Source organism: Nothobranchius furzeri, chromosome 17, assembly GCF_043380555.1.
Source record: "Nothobranchius furzeri strain GRZ-AD chromosome 17, NfurGRZ-RIMD1, whole genome shotgun sequence".
Lineage (NCBI taxonomy): Eukaryota > Metazoa > Chordata > Actinopteri > Cyprinodontiformes > Nothobranchiidae > Nothobranchius > Nothobranchius furzeri.
In genome coordinates, this window is record NC_091757.1 from 32,194,765 (window position 1) to 32,217,897 (window position 23,133).

Genomic DNA, 23,133 nt, shown 5'->3' on the forward strand with positions numbered 1-23,133 from the left:
ACTAAACTTATCTCTTTTTCTTTGCAGCACATGACATCACTGTGATCTATCGATCTGTTGCTCATGTCAACAACTTGCAAAACAACTCTGTTTGAACTTGTGAGTTGCAGAAGAAGCACATTCCACAGCAGGAAAACAACAGGTCCAAATTCTCGGCAGATGAAGGAAAGTGCAGGAGGAGAGGACGTTGGAGGAAAGACAGAGATGAGGGGTGAATGGTAAAACGACGGGAGGATTTGGGGAGGCTAATTGTCTTGGGGGGCAGCCCGAGCAACCTTGGAAAGGTGAGAAGTCAGAGGCTTTAGCTTCCCAGGGCACAACACTGCCGGGGTAATTGTGCAGCAGTCTTGACCTTGCATTGCTTAAACTTGCCCTCCTCTCCCCATCACTCTCTTTCTCTGTTTCTCTCTCCTTCCCTCGCTGAGGGTGAATAGGAGGTGGGACCTGCTCTCAGCCCTAATGATGTCAGCTCCCTGAGGAGGACTCTGTCTGCTGAATCCAAACAAGTAGCCTTCAAAGTCTTAGCCAAGACCAACACGCACACATGCAAATACACACACACACACACACACACACACACACACACACACACGCACACATAGAAATACAGACTGATGAAGTGATCACAGTGTTTTTGCAGCCTTTTGTTTGCTGTTTCTACTTTAACAGGTTTGACTCTTTCTGATGGTTTTCTTCATTCCACGAGTTTGTCAGTCCCTAAACTCTTATTTCTTGATATTCTCCTCTGATTGGCTAACAGCAACACAACCCTACCATTGACAACGCCGGTGTCTGATCTCCACAAATAAAACAAGCCTGGAGGAGCTTCTGCTGTGTGGTGCCATTGCTAATGCTAACAGTTAACTCCTAATAGCTCAGATCTTCTCTGCTGCTTCCTGGACGCTAAAGCAACAACAGCCATCCTCATCGCGAGCCAAGGTGGGTGAGTCCAAGCGACCGCTTGACGTAGATCTGTCAGGCTTTTCTAATTCTAGAGTTTCACCGTCTATTTTCCAACAGAAGCTAATGCAGGATGTAGGTGTAGGAGACTATTTGCATGTTCAGTCTGTTAAACTCAGAATATTCATAAAAAATATTTTCAGTGTGCCACACCTTTAAGCATCAGGTTTGTGCCGAGGGAATAAAACAAAAAAACATTGGTCAACATGTTGTGCAGCTTTTGTCTCTGTAAAGACGTTCGACTCTAAATAAACATGGCACATTTATAATAGAGAACTGCTGCATTGCTGGTTCCTTTAGCTCTAACCATTAACTTTAAGGGGTTCTACACATTTATGTTTTCTGTAAATGACTTTTCCTTTAAATAAATGTGTCACCTCTAAAGGCCCTTCGGAGAGACTTGGAGGGAGTGTGAGTAACAGAATAATGATGTTTCACTGAGAACAGCTCATAACATAGTCTTACGATAGTTCTACAGTCATGAACTGAGCCGGTCCGACCTACATTAGCAAACCTTTACTGTTTTGGAACTGGGCAGGCACAAAAATAAAAGAAAACCCTCCCCTTTGTCCCACTGCTCTATCTCCAAAGTCATCCGTGAATACCCTAAATTATCCCCTTGTGCAAACACTTCAGATAAATGGTAGAGAATCCAGGCTTTAGGGATCTGAGAGCGTAAACACAACACGGCACACTGCTCCACACCTCTGAGCGGAGCGTTTTTACAAGGATACGAATGCCTGCTTGTCTGGGTCAGATCAATGGCAGCGCAAACACAGCAGTGAGGGCAAAACGTTAAGAGATCCCATTTTCTGTTTCCTGATTAGGAGTGGAGGAGGTCCTCCCCACACACACCACGCTTAAGGCCTCGGTTATAAACCCATAATGATTAGATGGATTGTTTACGAAGATGTGGTTAAAAGTAAATATCTACAGCAACTGTTCTTCAGCTGAGAACGAGATTAGAAATAACGAACATGCACCACAAACACTAGAGCCTTTGCCTTCATCATACGACACTCCACTAGGAGCCTCAGACTGCTTATCAACAACATTCTGATTTCATTTTAGTGAGCAGGCATTTTATTTATTTCTCATAACCGCGCAAGTTCATTTGGGGTTCAGTGGAAGGACGGGTGTGGTTATCTTATCGTAGCTCAGAGTAAAACGGTTTAAATCTTCAAAGAGACGCTCTTCTACACCCTGATCTAGCTGACATGTGTCAGACTGACGTACCTGAATGAACCATTTTAAACGGCTTTAATCGGTACATGATCATTAGTCAATTTGCACATTCCTGCCACTAGAGGGCGTGGACTTCTCACACTACAAGCTAGAGAAACACACCTGCCCAGGCTTGTAGAGGTGTTTGTTGACCTGCAGGCTCACCACAAGCTCTTTATCAGCGATCCCGCGGTACCAGTACAACAATCCAAATAAACATTTAATGCATGAAGGAACTTGGACTGATTTTCCAGGAACGATAGAAATGTAAAACATCTACAAAAACCTTTGGCGTTTCTATTCTGGATGCTTTCAGATATCCTCATAGCTACTCAGGAGGTTCCTGTGGTTACTAACCAGCTATTTTTGGTAAGTGGCATGCTTTGTGTCACCAGAACCAGTTGCTGGGTGTTTGTTCCCTCCTGCTCGCTATCTCTTTATCACCTGCTATGCCTTCTGATAGCAGAGCAGCTTTGCTTTATCAAACTGCTGTTCCATTTGCATTACCACCATAATTACCCACATGTATCTGATAAGCACTGTAATCACTTTTATCTAGCTGACGGCTTTTTTTCTTCTCTCTTGATTTTCTTGTTTAACGCGCTAAACGAGAAAAGCAACTCCTGCCTGGGTAAAACCCCTTAAACTGGCAGGCACAGAGGCCAACGATTACAAAAACGACAACAAAATACAGAAAGTGTTTAGATGCTAGTGTGTAAAATGGGTTTTTGGAGGGATTTTAGCATTTTAGGCAAAAACAAAGATTAAAAATCAAATAAAACTACTCATTATTGAACAGATTTGATCTAAAGCAGATGTAAGTCATGAGGACTGAGCTTGGGGATAAAAACAGAGTTCATAGAGATTACAGTCTACTGGATAACAAATCAGACTTTGTATTAGTGGGGAAAAAAAACAGACAAAGTGTGAGAGTACTTAGAAAATGACCTAACTGGAGGTTAGATCACTTCAACATCTCTCACGGTGAAATCAACCAAACAGCAGATATGGGGACTGGAGGTGATGCAGTACCTCTAGGTACATTTTCACTGCAGAGCTGCAGGTAGATGATTTGTTGCTAAACCTACACATCAAAGGCGCTCACACACATGCAAACATGAAGTCAAATTCAAACCGAGACTGCGCGTCGGGGAGGATGAGGGCCAGCAGGGTGCCGGGAGGATGAGGTGAAAGGTCCAGTGAGCACGTTGGAAGAAATCAGTGCTACCTGGCGAGCAGGAACTGATTCATTTAGATCTCATGTGGTGGGTAGTATTTATTACTGCTAGAGCTGACCTCTTATAGGTGCTGTTTAACCTCAACTGGTGAAAGCTAAATGCTAAAATTAATGAATAGATGATATCACATATTAATGTTTGTCTGACTAGCAGGAGGCCCCAGGGCACAGACAGGACGGATCACGTGGCTGAATTCAGTCGGGACATTGAGGTCTGCTTAGACGGCCTCTACCCAGATCCAGATTAATGAAGTAAACTGGATTAAATAACACTCCACAACATGTATGGACCAGTGTGCATCTATTGTCTGCAAAGTCTTTATGAATGAAAGACGTTAAACTCTTGAAACCGACTGCATTTAAACTGATTATCGTTATGAAACAAAGACAAGAAAACTAAAGTTCTCATACAAGAAGGTGGAAAATTCACTTTAACACTAACTAACACTTTAAAGTAAGGGTCTCTCCGTTCACACTATTAAGCATTGATAAACAAAGTATCCCTTTATTAATGTTATTGGTATTGTAAACTATTTAGTATCCGTAAGGTCAGGCCAACGGGATGGAGGGGTCTGCTTAGTAATGCATTACATAATATGGTTAAGCAGTTGTTATTACTGTATTTAACAGTGTATTACTGCTTAATAATGCACCAAGTAATGTTTATGAAGGGACCCTAATTGTAAATTTGCACTAAAGATTGGTAAATGTTCTCATGTATCTGCTGCTGTCACGGCTGACCTTCTGTAAGTAGAACAGGAGCAACACCTAAAAGCAGGCTGAGGGCGGGGGTCGAGGCGACTTTAACTTTAATGCTGGTTTCTCAACTGGCTTGACTTCCAAGCTCATAAAACTGATGATGACTCGCCTCTAACACAAGAGCTCACGTTGCTTCTCTTATGCACAGACTGGCACAAGACCACATGGAGAAAGCGTGGCTTACACTAATAATTTATTCCTGAGCAAAAGCAAGTGTGACATCAAGGGAACATAAAAAGTGTCTGCTCTAGGATGTACATTACACCTTTGATTGCGCCGCGTGACTGCCCAATAGGGGCGGTGGGGGAGTGGGGGATCTGTCTTTTGAAATGACAGATGCCTGGGGGATGCAAGGCGTCAAGGGGGACTTTGGTAAATGGCAGCATGTGTCAAGGTCGCCTCTTCATTTGTCTGCCAGTGGGATGGCAAAGGGCCGTTGCAGAGAGTGGCGATAGCTCTGCGGCTGCCTGACAACCTCCCGCGGCCCTGCGAGCAATAGGAGCCCTCTATCTTGTGTCACCGTGGGGATGTGTGGGGCAGGCGTGACGCAGAGAAAAGTGGCCTCTCCCTTTCGGTGCCTCTCTCTGCATCCCGGAAGCATCCATCACAGTGTTCCCCAGTGGGGCGTGGGTAACAGATCGACTTTCCACCAGAACGCTAATCAATCTGATTCTCGCGCCATCTCTCTGGGAACATTTATGACCTGCCATAAACCAGGCCTTTGGGGCATTACGGCACCCAGTAATCCTGCTAAGTGTGAGCAATATTTCCCATCTCTGGGGCAGCAGTTAGACGGGCTTGGGCCATAAATAGCAGAGTTAATCTGTGGCCGTGACTTCCCAGCCAACCCTCAGTGGTCTCTCCCCCACTGGGGCCAAGTGGAAGCCGCACAGCGGCCAAGGTAAAACAACTTCTGAGGCAAAATGTTGAGATGGCCTTGTGTTATAAACTCTCTGGATCACCACCACCTTGCTTCCTTGTGTCTGCTTTGATAAAAAGAGCCACTAAGGAAACAATGTTCCATCAAGACGCCCACAAACAGGAACTAATGCACTAATGTTTCTCTCTCCGTTAGCCTTCAAGTCCATAAACTATCTGAAAGTAGTTTGTCATGTTGCTCCTTAACCCCGTCTCCAAAAAGAGCCATGCCACTAGAGCTGAACACAAACCCAGAGGTATAACAGAGTGACAGATAAAAGGATTTGCACGGTGATCAACTAAAGACTACAGTTAACTAACGAATAAGAAGATGAAAACAGAACAAAGTACAGCTTGAATGCTAACATGTGCCACAAAAGCAAGGAGTGAAATCCTTCAGAGTTCTTGCAAAGGTCAGCGAGATCTCCTCTAAGGGGAACCACTTTCCCGTTTTATGCTCAGCCGAGTAAAATGGATACGTCGATGTGCAAGTATTTCTTCTGAACATCTTAAAACAGGCCGTTCTCTCCCAGGGCACCGGTGGGAGTTTGGTGTAGTAAAACCTAGATGATAGAAGGCAAGGCTAGCCTTAGGTTGAGTGTTGCCAGAGGGCTACAGCTAGCACACCCCCACCACCAATAACCACAGCAGCAAGGTTGATCCCATTTTATTTTATTTTATTCCACCCATCACGCATCAAAATGTCTCCCTGAGGTACCTCTGCTTTGAGCAGAAGCCTCCGTTTAGCTGGAAGGCCAAGTCTCTCCATCACACCACGGGTGCAGGAGTCAAGGTTTTCAACCCCGAGCCCACGGCAGCCCTGCTCAGCTCAGCCAACCCCCCAGGCTGCCTGCTTGTCAGTCAGGGAAGCAAGCTGGCTTTTTCAGTATCGGTTCAGGTCAGAAACCCGACATTGTTTTCTCATTCAGAGCAAGGCAGAAACATGACAGGTGTCCATGGAAACAACATTTGTGCAGATGTTTCCAGTTCTTTTGAAGATTTCAAGGGATGCTTTCAACAAGTAAGGTCAGTCTGCACCGCGCTGTCTTCCCTCCTGAGTGAATGATGGAGTGTGAAGCATGACTTCATCAAACAGAGAGAAGAACAGACCCCCGGATGAAACATTTACATATTAATTAATTCACAATCACAGCCAGGCAGCGATTACAGTTATTAGCTCTCAGTAAAGGTGATTTTTTTTAGTGATTTAAGATAAATTAGGATTTAAAATGATCAGATTGCAGGAATAAATTACCAGATGTATGGAAGACATTTGAATGAGGACACCCCGTATGAATCTGGTCCGATGGGGTGACGACATTAAAGCCTCGGACGTTATATTTTGTGGACAACGTTTACAGGAAATGATTCTACTAATACTCTGCTTCACCCTTCTGGAGCACACTACTATGGCGATAAACTGGGTCTAGATCTCATCCAGCCTTGAGTCTCAGAAGTCCTTTGTGTTCTTCCTGTCCACCGTAGGCCAAGCCTGAGTAATGCTGAGGGGCTCCCAGATCATTCCCACTTGGTAATAATTTGGAATGAACGCCTGCTACATCTGGAACCAGAGGATGTGGAACGCTGACAACTCTTTTTTTAATAATCATGATAGTTTTCCTTTTAAGCCAAGGATTTTCTTTCCCCTGTATTTATAATGCACAGATTCAATAATTGATATAATCAAGAAACATGTGTCTGTGGACTAGATTTAATAGAAGATTGGACTTTTCCCTACAGAGACATTAGAGCTGCAGTATAAGGCTCAGAAACCATGAACCTGTGATGTACTCCCATCATGTGTGAAGGGATTTCAACTCCCTTACAGCTAAAAGACGAATAAGGAGCATTAAATTTGTACAAGGGAGTGTGCCACAGAAGGGGAATCGAAGAGAAGAAGAAGTGGAAGGATGACATTTATAGTACCGACAGTGCTGCTGCTCTCATAAAACCTTTGCTTTATCTCTCCCAACAATCAGTCTAATTATGTTCATTGGAGGAGACCAATTAATCGTCTATTGTCAGCCAGTGGCTAAGTGTTTCTCTACCCCTTACACTGCCACACACAGACACAGCGGAATCTGCAATTAACACTATCCAAATTTATTTAGCACCACTTGCCTCAGCTTCTGACTCCCTCCAATTATGTTTAATCAATTCCACCAAGAGCTGGTGGGGGGACGGGGGGAGAGGGAGCACTGGGGAGGTCAATGTCATTTGCTGCTACAAACCCCTCTGCGCCACCCAAAGGCCAGAGGTGTCAGTAGGGATGTCGTGTACAAAGACATGCGGCGACTCCGTCTCTGACTAGCTAACTAACGTCCCATCTGCCCCTGCTTTTGGTGAAACCTCTTGTTCATCTATTGGTGTTAATTAACAACCTCAAGGTACAGTCTAAAGCAGAAGCACATCGACTTCAAAGTTCAGCCCTGGGTAACGTTACTCCTGCAGCCAAAGAGTGATCAAAGAGAAAAAAATTTAAATAATATAATTAATAATAATAATAATAATAACAACAATAGTAATAATAGTAATAATAATGACAATAATAATAATAATAATAATAATAATAATAATAATAATAATAATAATAATAATAATAATCTGCCTCTGGACTGGACTCAGAAAAGACGGATCCTAAATCATAATTTCCCACAAGTTTGTTCCTCTATAAAATATTCTGAAGCTAAAACAGAAATAAAATATAATCAGTGGAACAACTGACTTCTCTAACTGTTGAATGACAGAACAAAGCAGAAGGTATCGTGCAACTAACAACAGGATTGTAATAATTACAAATTAGAGCTCCAGCGCTTCAGAATCAGCAGAAATAAAGCCTTCCTGTATGTTTACATGCATATATGTATCAACTTTTTTAACTGGGTAAAATGTCAACAAACCCCCAAAAAGTATAAATGATAACGTTAGTAAAACGTTAAACACTGACCCTCTTGTAGTTTCAGCATGTTGCTCTAGTTTCTATGATAAAGAATTTCTGATATAATAAGTTTTCAGTTGGGATGTTTTGGTGTTTCTGTGGATGTTTTCTCCTCTGACCTGTTTGGTGTCCAGCCTACTGTTAACACGGTCTCTGGGTTATAGTTGTCACAAACCTTTGGTTACATGACCTTATAGTTCCTAACATCTGCTCTGACAACACAGCTGTTTAAAACAGCTGGACGAGCAACAGCGACAAAGTGTCTGCAGTCATTCAAACAAAAAATGTTTAGAAAGGAACTTGGGTGATACTTAACTAGAATATCTGGTTTTTCCTGGTATCCATACAGGTCAATTAAGACTTTAACTATCTAATAATTTTCCTTTGGGAATTTGAGGTAATAAAACAACTTAGGTGTTTAATGGTATGTGAGTTGGAACATGTGACCCATGTCAGTGTTTACAGAAATCAAAATGATGCTTTTCATTATTTTCTTTCTACAATAAAAGAACCAGTAGGTGTATGATTATCAGCTCTAGATATAGAACATTTTGTTTTGTTGTAAACAGTTTCTGTCACAGGAAGTAAAACATGCCTCTAAAGCCCAGGGTAACTAATAAATAATTAATACAAACTGAATTATAATCTTTATTCTGTAAAATAAATAGTTTGAAATGAAATCTCTCCTGCAAAATCTACATAGAAAATGGACTACAAATGTAGAAATGTAGTTTTTTCTGCATGACAAGAAAGATCTGGTCTACATAAGTCATGATAATCATGTTCCCGTGTGTGTGTGTGTGTGTGTGTGCGCGTGTGTGTGTGTGTGTGCGTGCGATTAAGGGTCCAAGTGAAGGTAAACCTCAGTAGAAAAACAGTGAAAATATACAGAAGAAGAAAAGGCAAAACTAAAGGCACCAATAAGCCACTAAAACCAGAACTGGGTCAATATTAGTGATGTGGAAACAATAGTAATCTGCATTAGCTGCATGACTAAACACAAGCCAGTTTGGTTTTGAGGTACATCGTGGTGTAAAAACCACCAAATGGTTTTGCTGAACATGTCTTGTGGTTTGTTAGCTTTGAACTGTATGTTTGATTCATAACAACGGTTCTGCAGACTGACTAGAGAGGCTAACTAACTAGCTAACACCAGGCTACAATCTTTATTCAGATGGCTAAAGTAAATTTAGCTTGGACCTTCCACCTTTAAAAGATGTAGGTTGAAATGTGGATGTTAAAGCTTCACTTGTCTTTTAACACACGTGCAGTGGTCTCTTGTATAAATGGATGCCTTGTGAGTAGAGCTCTGTGGAAAAATAGCTCTGGTGCTCCTGTTTCAGGAGCTAGAAGTGAGTCAGAACAGAGATGAACTTCAGATGGCCTGATTTAGAGTCCTGTTTTCTGATAACAGCAACACAACTCTACCACAGAATCTGCTCTACAACGCTGATGTTTTGTACAAACAACACAAGCCTGAGGGAGTTCTGCTGTGTGGTGACGTTGCTAATTAGGGCTGAACGATTAATTGCATATGCAATTAAATTGCAATGTGACAAAAGGAGATTTTCTAATGCAAAGGCTGCAAATTCACTGGCAGCGAGTGGTTAGCACAATGCCAATATACATGGAAAAATCCATAGGGATGCTAATGCTAATATCGCAGATTACATTCTTACAAATTATGAATTAGGAACGTGCCAAGTGATTACATTTGGAGTCTAATAAAAAGTTAAAACTGTTGCCAATCAAATAAGTACAGTCAGATATTTGAGTTAAGCCAGAAAACTGTAAGAAGCTTCAACTCCACAGAGTTTTGGCTAGCAGTTATGAACGTAACTGAACTACGGAAGCTCTGCATGGACAAGACGTCAAAAACTCTAAACACAAAAGACTTCAATAAATGGGGCACACTTCTTTCCTGCAAATAAATTTTCACAGTTGATGCTAATACCTATGATCTTTCAAGGGATGTGCTCCTGGCTGCAAAGCATTGCACCTTCACATACAAAATATTGGGTGTGTCCGAATCCATGGGAAGGATGCTTGTAAGAGCGCATTTTGAGGTCGATGACTTCACAGCGCAGCGACGAGTACTGTCCGAATTTCAAGAATACTCATTCTCGCGTCCTCAAACGCGTCCTCGCTCCACCCACATTTCGAGGACGGGTATGTTGTATCCACACAGAACAAGGCTATCCCAGCATGCTTTGGGCGCTGGCTGTGGATTTTCAACAGGCAGAGAAAATGGGGAGAGCTACAAAGTTTTAAACATAAGTTTGTTAAAAACTAGCCGTAGAAACCTTAAAAGCTTACAGTGGTTCAGTTTATAGATATTTTTTGTTTGTATATTTGTTTTTTAAATTACATTTTAGGCAGAAATCAGCCAGAACGAGTTTGTATCGCGGGCCCGTTTGTGTGTATGTGTGTGTGTGTGTGTGTGTGTGTGTAATTAAACTTGTCATTTGTTTTAGGGACAACAGAGCGTTTTTATTAAGCTTAGAGGTGAAGCTGTTTACACAGGAGTACAGTAGTTCTTCTGTGTTCTGCAGTGAAAAGTAGTTTTGCATTCAGGGATTTACACAGCTGACACGTTTTAATGAAGTAAAAATTGTGTGAAGAATATAATTTTTATCTTCTCATGTGGATAAATGTAAAAATGTGTTTATTGCCTTTTAGTCACCTGCGATCTGATCTTCTCTGTTTATGACTGCAGGTGCCCAGGGTCAGGAGAGGCTTTACCTGGTGGTCCTCCTGGGAGAGAGGCCTTCTACTGTCTTCATGTTAATGCTATTTAGCTGTTTGATATTTGAACACATTTATTAAAACAAATACTAATACCTTTCTGGTCATTGATTTTATCACCAGTTTTATTATTACAGATGTTTTTGAACATGTTACATGAACAGAAAATGAAAAGTAAGGAGACAAGATTATTTATAATACGTTACACTTATTTACAGATCAAAACCAGTATGGACCAGTTATGTATGGTTCGGACACACCCATTGTCTTTACTTGTGAGTGTTTACATTTATGTAGACAATAAACTTGTAGATATGATATGTAGATAAATATGTTGATACATAAACTTGTTTGTATTCAGTAAAACTTACATAGATGTTTTGCTTCCATTGGTTGAAAAATGAGAAAAGCCCCTTGAGAAAATGTTAGTGAATTAAATCACAATTGCAATATTGAAGAAAAAAAATCACAATTAGATTACTTTCCAGAATCGCTTAGCCTTATCGCTAATGCTAACAGTTAGCTTCTAGTAGCCAGAATGTTCTCTGCTGTTTCCTGGACTTTAAACCAGCAGCATTCCTCATCATGAGTCAAGATGGATGAGTCTATGAATATTAAGTGACAGTGTGACGTAGATCTGTCAGGATTTTCTAATCCTGGTGTTCCATCGTCTATTTTCTATCCGAAGCTAAAGCAGGAGATATGTGTAGGAGACTATTTTCATGCTCAACCCTAATTCAAAGTCGTTTTTTCAGTGAAGTAGACCTTTAACTGCAAATTAGATCAAACAATTGAAAGTATCTATTATTTAGTGATCTTATAAGGTTTTATCCAAACAAACGACGTTATTTGAAATAAAAAAAAAATCTCTCTCTGAATATGCTACTGCCTGTTGAGCCTTTCCCTTTTAGAAGACAGCCGGGCAGAGTGTGTCTAATCAAGTTTGTTGTTAAAAAAATCTGCAGGGGTGCAAAACAAATTCAGACCATCCGAGGAGATTCTCACAGCCAGGCGTTGCATCTAAACGGGCCCAGGTCGGTACTTCTGTTTGTTTTCCACTTAACGCTGTTGAGTGTCGGTTACATCAGAAACATCACCGCTGGTGTTAGATGTGTGCTTGACTGAACCTGAATAATCTCAGCTGAAGGCTCTCCGACAGCAACTAAACACAGTAAAGAGCAATTTTCCTCTAGCTGATTTGTATGATGGCTGATAAACCCTGTGGCTAAATATTCCACCATCAGCTGAAATAAAACCTATCAGAGGGTGAGTGAAATGATTACAAATGTAAGAGGAAAATCAACTGATGACGATGTTTTGATTGGAAATAGAGCGAGACTTTGATAGTTCTGGTGTTCAGTGGGTGATGTTTATGTGATATCTTCATGTGCAACTGTTGTGTCTAAATATACGTTTGTGTTCTGACAGCACGGCTTGCCCCGAAGCTCTAGACACGCGTTTGCTTTGTAAAACAAAAGAGCAGAGTGGACATGCTCACTGGAAATGCACGTTCAGTGACTGGAATAACCATGTTAGGAGCCATGCCATGAAACAGCACTAATATTTAATGTCTTGCTGTCAGCTCTGAAGAAAGCAGGCGCAAGAGGGAATCGTGCTACCATGTAGCCCACATTCACTTGCAAGGTTCGCTGCTTTTGACTTTGAGCAAAAACAAAATCCAAACACAGGCGTTTGAATAATTTTGTGTGTTTGTAGCTGACAGCTATAAACACTCTTGATTTGTTTGTTATCCAAACCACACCTAAGACCTTTTAGCTGGGAGCCTTGGTGTGTCCATCGACCCATAACAGCTTCTGCAGACATATTGCAATGCTGCCCCACTACTGAACAGCCAGAGGCGATCCTCCATCTTAATCCAGAGGGTGTATCAGTTGATGGAGGCATCTCAGAGCCTGATAAGATCTCAGCATCTCTGGCAGCATCAAACTGGGGAGGCATCCAGCAGCTGAAGCCAGCCTAATGGCAGTGGATATCAGATTGAGGCATGTCACTGTGTAAACCCAGAGCTTGTGTAATCCACTGGTTGCAGACGCATTTCGAGCCGAGTGTGCTGGGGAATCTGAAACAGATCGGTCAGAGGGTTATGTGTTTGTGTCTGAGTTATTTAAAGCATGTCTTTGTTTATGCATTCGCGGGTGTCCAGGTATCACTAGGAAATATCTCCACACTTCTGCCAGCGCTGGGCTGATCTGGTTCTTCATTTAATTATTATTTTTTTAACTTTACTTTCATTTATTGACATTAAAATAAAAATACAAAACTAAATTGCTAAAAGCCAAAATGAAAAAGGGGACAGAAAGAAGAAAAACTTATGTTATCTGCCCCTTTTAACTAAAATAACATTAATACAAATGAAACAAACATTTGACTCTTAAAAAAAAAAGAACAATATTGTTTCTGGACTGGTTGGCCAACATAACCTCAACCCATGAATTGACAATTGGTGGTGTGTTACTTTCTCCATAAGAGCAGTTTAAATAGAAAACTCCCCAAACATCCCAAACCAAACACTGGCACCTCACATTGGTGTGTAAACAGTTCAAGGTATTATTTCATATGTGGAGGAAATTGCTGGTAAATATTTAATGCACACCAGTTCTATCCATATCCTGTGTGCCTGCAGCAGTTGGGAACATTGTGCGTTTGGGTAGGGGGACCGTTGGGACCCAAGAACCTAAACTGTCCTACGTGCAGTGTTGTGCCACATCGGTATCACGATTCCCTCCACCAGCTCATTAATGAAACTTCACGAGAACCGGCTAATTCAGCTTTATGACCCTGCTCAACCTTCTCACAGCTCACTGGGCCTCTCGCATATCATCAGATCGGTGCTGGAACCACACACGGCTAGTTGGAGATGTTGTGTTTACTTGTCAGAGTCCCAGTTTGAGACCGACCTTTGACATGTCGCACCTTTCCTGTACTCCCTGATGTTTGCCAACTATGAAAGCCTGCGTGATGCCTAAAGATGTTAAATTAAAAAAGGAATAATTTAATGAATACATCTTCAAATTAATTCATCTTGAAAGATATTTGAAGCATTATTGTTTGTGGGGTGAAGGTGGCTCAGGGGTTAGAGGTTCACACTATAATCGATAGGTTGCAGGTTCAAATCCAGGCCCCAGCAGTCATGCCAGTTGTTGGGTCCTTGGGTAAGACACTTCACCTGCCTGCAGGTGGTGGTTAAAGAGAATGGTGGAGCCTGTGTACAGCAGCTTTGCCCGTCAGTGTCAGCTTTGCCCACGGGGCAGCTGTGGCTACGATGTAGCTCATCACCATCAGTGTGTGAATAATTCGCTGTAGTGTAAAATGCTTTGATTTGGAGAAAGGTGCTACACAAGAGCAGCTCGTTTATCATTTATTGTTTTTTTCATTAATGTAATACTAATACATTTAGCATAAACATTAAAGCCATACTATGCAACTTTAGTGTCAGCGTGAGCTAAAATGACCCTTTGCAAAGTTAATGAAATGTCACTCAGATCCTCACCGCCCCCTGTGGCCAGAACGCTGCATTTGCAACATCAGACTGGCGGCCCGCTCTTTTGGGACATACCCGGCACTGCAGCCTGATTACAGGACGTTCCCTGCACGTTTTACATCATAAACAGCTGATTTATTAATTTAGTGATGAATCACTCCTGTAGACACTAACTGTAGACATTAACCCCTTCTTTCCACCGGAGCGTCAGCAGCACGTTACTGTAGCAGCACGTCATAGCTGCTGATAGGAACCGCTGTGGTCAACAGAACCTTTTCCACTGGAGCCGTCAGCAGCACGTTACAGCAGCAGCACGTCTTGCTCGCGTAAGCTGCTGCTTGGCCCTTCCCACGAGACGCGAAGCAGCAGGGGAGCAGCTGTCACCGACAGAGCACGAAGTCACACGCGTGACTTCGTCAGTAAACACAAACACAAGCAGGAGAAAACTACAACATGGTTTGTGTTTTATGTTCTGTCCGTTTTATAATTGCCAATACGGACCTGAAAAACAAAGGAGACCGCTAGCTAGGTGATAACTTCTCATGGGGCCGCACAGTTAGTAACTGTTTTTAAAAGTAAAGCAACCGGAAGGCAGTACGTTCTTTATTCTGAAAATCTCGGGAGCTTCTCTCCATTTCCTGTCTTTCCTTCCCCAAAAATTTCGAACTTGACCCGTTTCAGAGGCGTCGCGCGTAGAAAATAGAACCGGCGCGTAAGGGCCACGACATGCTGCTCCTGAGACGCGGCCGACTCGCGCTGCTGACGGCTCCAGTGGAAAAGGTTCTGTTGACCACAGCGGTTCCTATCAGCAGCTATGACGCGCTGCTGCAGTAACGTGCTGCTGACGGCTCCTGTGGAAAGCCGGGGTCAGGTGTTAAAAAGATAAACTTACAGCGAGGAGACAAGTTTAGCCCTGGCCACAGAGAATTAATAACCGACACTAGGGGGTGCTAAAATCAGGAGAAACTGCAAGGTGCCTTTAAAACAAAGACGACAACTATCCTGTTCACAGTGAAGGACAGAGGATGAGTCCAGCTCCTCACCTGTGATGAACAGAGGGGGTATTTTTATACTGAAAATCACGAACAAAGCAGAACACAACCAGGTTAGGACATTTTACAGTCTTTGTTTGCCTACAAACACCGAACACAGAAACAAACCAAAATGTAGGACTAAGATAATCATTAGTGCTCCTTTAAACTGCAATGTTTAGCTTAACAAGCTGGGCACTTCCTGTCCACAGAGGGCTGCTCTCTACACATCTAGGTACAGAAAAGAATCCCTGACCCCCATAAACCACATAAACCACACCCCCATCTGGATCCAGCTCCTTGAGGGCTGTTAGGGGGTGTGTAAGTCCTCAGCCTGCCACTTTAACCCTCCTGCTTCGGGGCATACATACTCCATTCTCACCAGCCAACCGCCCCTCTCTTTGTTTTGCAAATAGCCTCTCCCACATCATTTTACATAGACACTCTAACTGCTGAACACTGGGGAATGTCCAGGAAGTAATTGTGGCTTTTGTGCATGTGGTTCCCCCCTCCCCCAACACTTCCACCACCACTCATTCTCCTTTTTCCTCAAAGGAGCTGCCCCCCCTTGTCAGCTGTCATCGTATAACTGCCTGCAGACCCAGGGGCCTAATGACAGGATCCATAGTACATGAAAACACAATTACAGCCCTTGGTTCAATTGCTACTGTGCGAATGGCCTTTAAAGGCAGCAAAAAGGAACCAAATGCATGCTGTCTGCTTGAAAGCATATAAATGTGAACAATATCCCCTTAAAAATAGTCATTGTGAGAATGACAATCCAAATAAATCTTATTTCGTAAACCAGCTTACTTTGAGGCGACGCTAATTTCAGGGCATGCTGAGCTACATGAACACGTTTAACCTCGTCTCAATGACTGACGCTACGGCTTATTTCACTGACATAGCCTTGATGCTTGGGCAGGATTTCATTATCTCTGATGATGCTGTTTTCATGGCAACACTCTGAAGCCACATTAAGCAGACATTGCAAGACACTGCAGGCAATGGTGATGGAACCTGGAAAGGATCTACAGCCTGGGTTTAATTTAGCAGAGCCTGATATGATTTAGGTTGGACAGACAAAATGTCAGAAGGAGGAGAGGCCTGACGCTCTCTTTTTCAAATGGGAACAGTGACCCCCAATGGACGATCCAATAAAACTCTTCCAAAGGGTTAAAATAGCGTCACTGTGTTTGTGGGTGCAATGTCAGTCTTATGCAGCAGGGGTCAGTGTTGTACCATGGAAAACATCCATGGCGGGAAAAGGAAGTCCATGACTACTGAGATCACTTCTGTGTCAGTTACAACACTAATCCCATTTAATAGGGTTAATGTCCTGCTTTGTTGTCCCAGCCCACCACACACACACACACACACACACACACACACACACACACACACACACACACACACACACACACACACACACACACACACACACACACACACACACACACACACACACATACACACAGGGCAGTACAAACATCATCATTACTGCAGACATCCAAGTAGCACAGAAGATGAACTTTTAAGCAGCAGCCATATACTGAGGATAAATAAACACTGCTACACTAATCCCACATAAAGGTTCATACTATGGATATACAAACACCCAAACCTCATTAAACACAACACACAGCAACAACAAAACAAAGCTGTGCACAGCTAAGTACACAAGCCAAGTAATGATTAAATGAATCTCATTGAACAGTTGCTAAATGAAGCACCAATTAACTAAAGCAAGCTAGAGAGACTGAGCCACTAACAGGAGCGTGCAGAGGGCTCCATGATGGCCCCTCTGCTGTCTCACCTCTCAGGGTTACTAAGCAGCTTTGTATATCAATATCAATTTAGGCTCTAAACAGTAACAAACCTATGTAATCAACATAGCAGCCCTCTGCATGCTTAACTTCTGATTGTATTTTAACAGTCAGAACAAGTGAAGATGGAAGAACAAGGGCAAAACACACTGATCATGTACAATGTTGATCAATAAATGTTTTATGATCCTCGTGGGGGAGAGCCAAATGATCCATTTCCACGTGGCTCTATGTCCAAGCATCAAGGCTCCTGAGAAACGTTTAATGTGCAAATAGTTAGCGTCTATGGTTCCATCAAGTGGGCAATCACGTAAACCAGGTTTGATAATTGGGTGTCTAGGTGTGTCAAATGAAAGTGTAAATGTTACAAAAATATTTCACGTTTTTACAGCTTGAATAGGCCTGTGCATTTTTATAGTTGACTATTGCACTGCCTCTATAAACTCTTAAAACATGAGAAAACATGCTCATCTGTTTCAGTGCTTGGTGTTAGGAATTATACGTACACCTACAGGAAGTTTCAAACGTCCACGTTTGTGATGTTCTCACAGCTGCTGCTGGATGAGCTGTAGGGCTAAACCGACACAACTGAACTTTTATTTTTCTGACAGAAATTGCTATTTTAATTCAATTTATGATTTTGTTCAAATCGAGATTCAGCATAATATTCACAATGTGCAGTAACATTTGCAAACATGACTGGAATTGCCACCTAACCCAAACATTCAAAACATTAAAGGGGAGAAAGAATGCAGTTAATCAGCAATCTGAAACAGAGCTTTGAATCTCTAAGAAGCATAAGACATTTTCTTTGGGCTTTCATCTGTCCCAGGAGCCCTGGTACAGGCCATTCTAACCCCCTAATTCAGTCTTGCTGTGAAAAGAGCTGTTTACCCTTCCCACGTGGCCAGGATATGGATATGCTACTGAGCTGCTTGCTGATTGGTTGGTTTAAACCAGGAGGCCTCAGACACCGGAGACTCCAAATTGTAATGTTTTTATGTGAGGTTTCTCAGAAAAGAAGTTTTCTCTTGCATTTTTAAACTTTCTAAATGACATAAAAAGTGGGTCACACACGACTTGGACTTTTTGGCATGCTATTTTTGACCATCCAAGCTGTCTTTAATCACAAAAAACGAGAACTGTTGGTTTAGATTCTTGGTCCTCTTTAAAAGCTAGTACTCTAATAATGCAAGGGAGAAAACTGAAGGTACAAATTACTTTTTAAATGTATTAATTAACAAAAAACATGCATGCAGAGTTTCCCTAACATTGTTTTAGTGCCACCTGGACAGTTTTCAGTCTTTGCGTAGCTCTGAAACGTTTTCCATGCTTACTTTGAATTACCGTAACTTTGCAATGGTTTGTTCCATCAGAAAAATTCTATCTAGTTTTTAAATGAAGAGGAATGCACTTTCAAGTCCTCTTAGTGCTATTGTGGTAAATCCTGCTGTGCTGTTGCAGGAAGCCGGTGAATCATCTCTCGGTTCTGAGTAAGGGACAGAAAACGAGTGACAGAAACAGACGACCACGGCATTATTATTATATCGGCCACAAAAAGAAAAACAAACTGCAAAAACAACCAAATAGGCAGCTCTGTCTGCTCAAGAATTGTGCCTGGCTGTGAAATCTGGGGTTGCTGCAGTTGCTCAGGTCTAGGTTCAGCAACAGTATGTGCTCCGAGAATGAGGTCAGTTGACTACTAGGGCTTTCACATCTGGGTCGGCCCAGCCCTGGTAGGGTAAATGTGTTCACATCTGTGTAATCTGGGTCTTTTCCGTGCTCAGCCGACTTAATTTTTCACACCTGCTCCTCAGCAGTCAGCTTCTTAACTCATTCACTGCCAATGACGACTAAAGTCGTCATTTTCATTTTTTTACTGTTTGAGCATCGGAACGAGCCCCCGCGCTGAGAGAACAAACATCTCAGCCCTGAAGCCGATCTTCATCCGCATACGTCACAGATCACATGATCAGGAAGCAACACATCCATGTGTTTGGAGATCGTTTTGGGCCGTTCCTGTAAAAATAGTGAGGCGCGGACCGGAAAAGCTTCTGCCGATCACAATTCGACAACGGATTATGAAAGAACGGATAACGCTCGAAACACGGGGCTTCTTCCTGATGTAAGAGGTGAGTCTCCTCTTTGTTTTGGTTGTTTTGGCATCGACATCATGCTAGCGCGCAACGTTCTGTGACTCTTAAAAAACAGTAAAAACTGTGAGAAACGCTGGCAGCGAAGGCCGTTAGTGATCAGGAAATGGCTGGCAGTGAATGAGTTAAAGAGCCGATCCAACGCACCCCCTACAGATGCCTACCTATTAGAGGGAGCCTCTGATTGGTGGGTAGAGTTAGCCAGCAACAGCTTCCTGCATGTGGGATTTATTATCAGTCTGAATTGGTGCTGCGTCTGCAGTGATGCGAACATTGTAGCGGTCGGCCGTCGTGAAGTGAGAGCTGAGCTATGCAGCAAAGTTCGATTTACCGGTCGATCTACGTTCCTGCCCTCACCAATGGTCACAAGCTTTAGGTAGTGACCGAAAGAACGACATCGCGAATATACGCAGCTGAAATCAGTTTTCTCCGCAGGATGGCTGGCTCTCTGTTAGAGATAGTATGAGAAGCTCGGCCATCCGGGAGGGGCTCAGAGTAGATTCCTCCACATGGAGTGGAGGTGGCTCGGACATCGTAGGATGCCTCCTGGGCACCTCCATGGTGAGAATTTCCAGGCATGTCCAACTGGTAGAAAACCTAAAAGAGGACACAGGACACGCTAACGGGACTATATCTCTTGTCTGCCAGGGAATGCCTTAGAATTCACCCAGAGAAGCTGGCCCAAGTAACTGGGGAGAGGGAAGTCTGGGCCTCCCAGTCGCATTCTCCACTCACAACCCCAAGATGTATTCTGATGCAGCCCCCTGCCCCGTCTGCGTGTCCGAAAAATAAACAAAACAGTACCTTGCGGATCGATGGGCCCACTGTTTCCATTACCCTTTCGAAGGATCCGTGCGGCGGTACTGTCGGAAGGATTCGTGGTCTTCCAGGCGCATCTCTTGGAGTAAATTGGCAAAAACTCCTTGCCTGGTCCATCTTTCCAGCTACCATACATACTTTCCTAACCTTGAAATGCTGGTGGAGGCGGCGCTTCATCAACAAATAAAGTATAGGCATTTCCTCCGTTTCCAGCTCTGTCTCCGTTTTGTTTATTTTCTGACATGCAGACAGGGGGCTGCCATCTTGGAACAGAACGCGCTTTGATTGGCCACTAGAAAATTTCAGCTCAGCCAGCAGTTCAGTAGTGCGCACACGGCGAGTTTCTACCCCCCCGTGAGGCGGAAAATATCTGCCTGGTCAGATATTCACCTCAGCGTCTCGTGAGGCGGAAAACTCAGTGAAAATTAGACGCACACAGCGAGCAATCTGCTGAGCAAACGGTCATTCGACGCCGTTTGCTCAGCAGATTACTCTCGTGTGCGGCAGGCTTTAGGCAACTGCCTCCAACTGGCCCACCCACAAATGGATGTTTTTTTTCTTTTATTGATTTAGTCAAGAAAATCAAAATATTTACCCAGATTGACCATTTAAACACGCAACACCAATGGAAATACACACCAGTTATTAATCTCTACAGCTCAACTTGAATCAAAATTGTGGTTAAAAAATAACAAAAAAGGTAAGTAATTAGTCCATTTAACTGATATCAAATCAAATAATTCAGGTCATTAATCTCTTAACCCTCTGGAGGCAGGCGGTGCAGATTTGCAACGTTAAAGCCTGCCACCCTGGTTACTCCACATACGTATTTCATTAGCATTTAACTCAAAAGTACCCCTGAAGGACTTAGTTGTTTGTCCTTTTATCAAAACTTATTTTGAGCCTGAGAGGGTTAAAGTAGTGAGCTTCACTAATCTTCCTTTCAGCATCAAAACAAAAAAGTTATTTGTGCTCTCTTTTAACTAAATAAAAATAATAATAATCTGGAGTTGTATAGTTTGAATCTTGCTTTTTGTTCTTAAGGTAACTTTTAGTGTCAGCTCATTAGTTTTGCAGAAGTTGTTTTTTTTGGCAGTGATACATTATAGTAAAACATCACTGAAGCCTGAAGAAAACAGTTAAGACAGAAAACAAAATAAAAAAGACTTCAGAGGAAAAGTAAAATCTTTTACTTCTATGACTTATTTGACTTTTCTGACTGTGGCTTGCACTGCTCCAGCCGTGGCAGAGTGAGGAGCGGACACCAGTCTCAGTAGGAAGCAACGTGCTTCATATCAGTGTCTCCAAAACCAACATGGCTAACGGACGCTTTTGTTTACTAATTTAAGGGGAACACCAACAACTTCTCTGCACGTGCTTTGCCCCGCCCACATATTTGGAGACATCGCGTTCTCGAGAGGGTTGTGTGAACAAAATCTGGCCGCTAACAAGACCTAACCAAGCCTTGGCCAGATGTAAAATTGGCCTACCTGAATATGCTGGATGACCAGGTTATTCCCTCTTCCCTGATGGAACGGCCATATTCCAAGATGACAATGCTAGGACTCATCGGGGTCAGATAGTGAAAGAGTGGTTCAGGGAGCATGAGACATCATTTTCACACACGGATCAGCCACCACAGAGTCCAGACCTTAACCTCACTGAGAATCTTTGGGATGTGCTGGAGAAGGCTTTGTGCAGCGGTCAGACTCTACCATCATCAGTGCAAGATCTTGGTGAAACATGAATGCAACACTGGGTGGAGATAAATCTGGTGACGTTGCAGAAGCTTTTTGAAACAATGTCACTGTGAATGTGTGCCATAATCAAAGTTAAAGAAGACGTATATGCCGTTTTTTTGGGTGTCAATCAATCAATCAATCAATCAATCAATCAACCAACCAACCAATCAATCAATCAATCAATCAATCAATCAATCACATTTTATATGTATAGCACCTTCCCTAACCCTTACCCAAGATGCTGAGCACTATATAAAAACCTACATGGACATCATAATTAGACGGTGGTATCAAATAACTTGGTGGAGAAAAGCTAACAAGAAAAAAAAATGAGGCAACAATCGAGACTTAAACACCTGAAGAGATGAAGCCTGCTAATACTGCTGTTACGGCACATCTCCAGTATTTACCTAGATCATATTAAATGTATTTCCCTAACCTCTGAGATTGTGTTAAAGTGACCACACCTTCCATGTGCCTCTGCTTCAGTTAAACACCCCCGCAACCCTGCATCAGTATCAGATCCCACAGCCAAACAAAACCCTAACGTCGTCCCATCCCGACGTTGTTCCTCCCTAGTTCAAACATTCCCGCTATTAACTCATTCACTGCCAATGACGACTAAAGTCGTCATTTTCATTTTTTTACTGTTTGAGCATCGGAACGCGCCCCCGCGCTGAGAGAACAAACATCTCAGCCCTGAAGCCGATCTTCATCCGCATACGTCACAGATCACATGATCAGGAAGCAACACATCCATGTGTTTGGAGATCGTTTTGGGCCGTTCCTGTAAAAAAAATGAGGAGCGGACCGGAAAAGCTTCTGCCGATCACAATTCGACAACGGATTATGAAAGAACGGATAACGCTCGAAACACGCGGCTTCTTCCTGATGTAAGAGGTGAGTCTCCTCTTTGTTTTGGTTGTTTTGGCATCGACATCATGCTAGCGCGCAACGTTCTGTGACTCTTAAAAAAAACAGTAAAACAGTGAGAAACGCTGGCAGCGAAGGCCGTTGGTGATCAGGAAACAGCTGGCAGTGAATGAGTTTAAGTGGTCTAAGCTGGTGCAACGTGTTGTTTACATTTACCTCTGACAGAACCGTTCAGCTCAAATAAAAGAAATATGTTTTATAACCATTCAGATAAAAGTGGATTTAGCTTTTCAGAGAAAGTATCAGTAATCTCTTATTCCGCCTCATTATATTTACTTCTGCTAAAATACAGTAAGCTGTGAGGGTCAGACCTTGATAGTTACATAAAAAACATGTTTGATTTAAG

General features: G+C 42.7%; 1 protein-coding gene and 1 long non-coding RNA gene across 9 annotated transcripts in view; one reads left to right on the forward strand and one right to left on the reverse strand.

Annotated features, from left to right (window-relative positions):
* Positions 1-23,133, reverse strand: part of fbrsl1 (fibrosin-like 1) — a 356,228-nt gene that overhangs the window by 183,953 nt on the left and 149,142 nt on the right. The gene's annotated exons all lie outside the window — the stretch shown is intronic.
* Positions 835-10,876, forward strand: LOC129152945 (uncharacterized). Its single transcript, XR_008559182.2, has 2 exons — positions 835-939; positions 10,753-10,876. It is a non-coding gene; the product is annotated as an uncharacterized lncRNA (long non-coding RNA).